The following is a 4616-nucleotide window of genomic DNA, read 5'->3' as shown; positions in this document are numbered from 1 at the left end:
GTGTCGTTGCGTCCTTTCTCAGAGCAGATGTTGGAAACTTTCCTGCGAAGTTGCTTGACTAGGTAATATGGATTTACCGTAGTACTGGTCACAGCAGCAGAATGGTAGCATCTCCTGGATGGTAAGGACTGGAAAGCAGGTCCGTGGAGTCGGTAGATAAATGCTCCGACGACTCCGTTTTTGGTACTTCCGACGACTCTGTATTTTTAATATGCGAATGTATTTTATACATTCCTTGAAGGAAAGAAAAGCAATATCCATGTCATTACCACAGAACTACTGGCTAGGAAGCTGCTGCCTTCTCCTGTGTGCGCTGATCTTCTGCTGAAGATTGGGCAGTGGGGGCATCCAGGAAGGGGCAGGGGAAGGGGCATTTATTGTAAAGCCTGATTTCCCTAGAAGAATCCCATAGTCATGTTTGAAGTTTAAGCTAACGATCTGAGTTTACAAGTTTTTATAGCCTCAGCTGAATGACGGCAGTTTTTCAAATGGTTTACAGCTTCAGTCTTGAACCATTGACCATCCATTCCCGTCACTTATACAAGTGTCTCTAGTCCTGCAAAACACATATTTACTTAATCAGTTATCAGTGAGAGGCTAGGACGTGGACGTTCCCTGTAACAGCGGAACACAACACAATGGAAAGTATAAGTATTGCCACTCCTTAACTGTGCGTTGCGTGCCATATAGTGAAGCATATGAAAAGCACGCTTCTTCATGGTCACTTAACGTGTTCGTTTTGCGGTAACGTGACGCACTGCATGCATTGGCCTTTATTCTTACAGTAGAGAAGTATCGTATTTTTCGCCCTATAAGACGCACTTTTTTCCTCTTTTCCTCCAAAAGTGGGGGGAAAATAGCAGTGCGTATACGGTAATCATATCTAACTTGTGGGTATTGTTAAAGTATTCCAATCATCTTAAATCTAGCGCTTTACTACTAACTTCTTGGCAGTCAGGAGGCCGGGTGGGCGCCCGTAGGGTAGCTCTACGTCATGCGCCTGCTCGGCCCACTTTATGAATGAAGCAGGCGCGTTACGTAGTGAGCTACGCTGAGAGCGTCCGCCCGGCCTCCTGACTGCCAAAAAGTTATTGGGGAATCTGTGGATGACACTGATGGGGGATCTGTGGATGACACATAAGATGCTGTATATGTGCCATCCACAGATGCCCCCATAACAGTGCCATCCACAGATGCCCCCATAAGTGTCATCCACAGACCACCATTAATTCAAAAGCGCACCTTTTGGTTCAAAATATATATATATATATATATATATATATATATATATATAATTTTTTTTTTTCTTATTTTCCTCCTCAAAAACCTAGGTGCGTCTTATGGGGTGAAAAATACAGTAATTAATTATAACTTTTTGTGAATTGGGAGGGGACATTTAAACTTTTTTTTTATTCCAATTAGATTTTATTTATTTTTTTAATCGGATAATTTTTATTTAACTTTTTGTAAATTGCAAAAATACGGAGAGAGAAAATAGTCTGTACAATATACATGCAACAGTCAATAAAAGTATTACCAAAGCATTACATGATCGGTCATAGAATTAATTCCATGAATACAATAAGTATCATCAAGCATATTAGAAGACTTACATGAGATCAAGTAATATTGTTACACAGTATACCTTGTACAAACCAAATTTCCCACCCCTTTCGGTTTATAAACAAAAGACCGTTTCCCCCCCACATACAAGTTCCTGTAAGTAGATGATATCAGACCGCTCGAGGAACTGTTTGTAAGAAGTTGCTGAAACAACGGCACCATAGTACACTTCAACGATAAGGATTTAGCCTGTGTCTGGAAGGCATGACGAAGTTGTAGAAATTGATAAAAGGCCATGTGCGGGAGACCAAATTCATTTCTTAACTGTTCAAAGGACTTAAAAACAGCCGCATTCTGTAGCTGACATAAATACCTCACTCCCAGGGTGAAAAGCCATCTAAATGGAATAATTCAGGAAGGTGCCGATTTTTCCATATTGGGGGAAAATTGCGTAAACCCTTTTATTGATAGCAGCGCCTGACATATCTGCCAGACCTTGTGTATCATGAAAAGTGTGGGATGCCCAGTCAGCTTGCCAACAAGTCCACTATTTTCCAATAAAGCCACCAGAGAATTGTGACCAATAATGTGTGCCACCAGTCTGGCTGGGGCAATATCACCAGGAGTCCTCCTCCATCCCCTCAACTGTTGCAATTGAGCCGAAATGTAGTAGAGCCATGCATTCGGGACTGAAAGCCCACCCTCCTCTTTCCCTCTCTGCAGAGTGTCCAGTCCAATCTGGGCTTTTTTTATGGCGCCAAATCAGATCCCTAAATAACCTATACATTTTTTATAAATATCCTGCGAGAAATCCATACCGGGGAGTTATGCAAGACATACATGGGTTTGGGCATGAGAATCATTTTAAGAAGGTTACTCCTCCCAATTTCAGACAACGGCAATTTGCACCAAGCTTTAATCTTAGCCAACATTGTGATCAAAAGTGGCTCTATATTAAGTTTAATATAACTGTTAGGGTTTGCGGTAACCATTATCCCCAAATACTTGACCTGATGCGCAATCTGCAATGGACTAGACCAGGTATGTGCAACCTGCGGCCCTCCAGCTGTTGCAAAACTACAACTCCCAGCCTGCCCGAACAGCCTACAGCAGGGCATTGTGGGAGTTGTAGTTTTACAACTGGAGGGACGCAGGTTGAGCATGCCTGGACTAGACTATGGGAGGAGAGTCATAGCAGATTCATCTAACGGTAGGAGAGTGGACTTATTCCAGTTGATACGGAGACCAGACCAATCTCCAAACTCCTGTACAAGTGCCATGACAGGACCTAAGGACTGTTCCACATTACCCAAATATATTAACATGTCATCAGCATATAGGGACACCTTCTCCTCCCAGGTCCCACAGGGAAATCCTATGATCCTATCAGATGAGCGCAACAATTAATCAATTGTGATAGCAAACAGAAGGGGGGGGACAATGGGCATCCCTGACGGGTTCCTCTTCCCAATCTAAACGACTATGAAGTTCCCCCATTAGCCCATATCCTAGCTGTGGGGCCGTTGTATAACAACTGAACCCAGGAGATAAAGGTCTTCCCAAACCCCATGACTCAACACCTCCCAAAGATAACTCCATTCAACACTATCAAAGGCCTTAGCCGTGTCTAATGAAAGGATGGCTCGACCTCCGACAGACTCAACTCTTCTTTGGATATTAAGAAAAAGTTGTCTAAGATTTACTGAAGTAGATTTGTCAGCATGAAACCCGCCTGATCACTATGAATAATAGTGGAGATGACGGAATGTAGACGATTCGCAAAAACTTTCGCCAAGATCTTAATATCAGAGGTCAACAGTGAAATTGGTCTGTACGAGACAGGGGATCTGGGATCCTTACCAGGTTTGGGCAGGACCACTACTATAGCCTCTTTCATAGAAGCAGGAAGGTTTCCTGATTGAAGGGAATCATTAAAAACTGACATTAGATGGGGCAATGGGACACTACTATATTTTTATTTTTATTTTTAAACTCCATCGGTAGTCCATCTATCCCCGGGGCTTTCTCATTGGCAAATGCTTGTAGCGCCAATTCCAACTCAGTGAGTGTTAAAGGGCCCTCTAGCTATGCCATACTTTCCGCTGACAGTCGCGGAATCTCAATCTTTGCAAGATAATTAGCTATATTGGTAGAATCCACCTCTAATTTAGTCCTATACAGGGATTCATAATAGGTGTGGAATACTAACAGAATCTCCTCATCCGACGTGGCAAGAGAACCATCTGTCCTGCTGGGAAGGGACTACTCATAGACAACCTGATCTAACGCCTTATTGAAAGGGTTGGCCTATGCCTGTGGTGGCTAACCTCCAGCACTCCAGCTGTGGTAAAACTACATCTCCCATGATGCACACTTGCTTGACTGTTCTCAGAACTCCACAGACATAAATGGAGCATGCTGGGAGTTGTAGTTTCACCACAGCTGGAGTGCCGGAGGTTGGCCATCACCTTATGACTGGTGGAGGTCTGACCTCTGGGATTCCCACCGATCCTTAGAAGGAAGGTCCCCTTCACTGGTTTTCCGTGCGCTGCGGCACTTGCAGCCACCCGTCTGTGCAGGGAACTGCAGCCTCCTCCCTGTTGACTTGAATGGAGCTGTCCTGCAGTTCCCTGCTTAGATGGTGGGTTGTGGTGCTGCAGAGTCCCAGAGGATGGACCCCCACCAATCTAAGTGATGGCGTGTCATATTATCTTCATGTTTCTTCAAAAGGGGATATCTCATCAAGACAATCCCCTTCTTCTAAAATAACCCACCTCGCCCATCAGCCATCATGGGTCTGACTCCTGCAACCTCTTCAACACACTGTACACCTCTCTTAGTTTTGAAAAGTGTCTAAAACCCAATGAGGGAGATTTATCAAGGCTGGCGTTACAGTGCATTGTGTTACAGATCTCCAGTGTGGTGGCGCCAAATACGCCAAAATTATTAAAGGGGTTGTCCTAGGTTTTGATCCGCGGGATAGTTCATTAGTATCTGATCAATGGGCATCCAACTCCTAGGACCCCCATCTATCAGCTGTTTGAAGAGCACTG

This window comes from Bufo gargarizans, chromosome 2 (assembly GCF_014858855.1).
Source record: "Bufo gargarizans isolate SCDJY-AF-19 chromosome 2, ASM1485885v1, whole genome shotgun sequence".
Classification (NCBI taxonomy): Eukaryota; Metazoa; Chordata; class Amphibia; order Anura; family Bufonidae; genus Bufo; species Bufo gargarizans.
The sequence above is the reverse complement of the archived record's forward strand: the minus strand, read 5'-3'. Positions refer to the sequence as shown.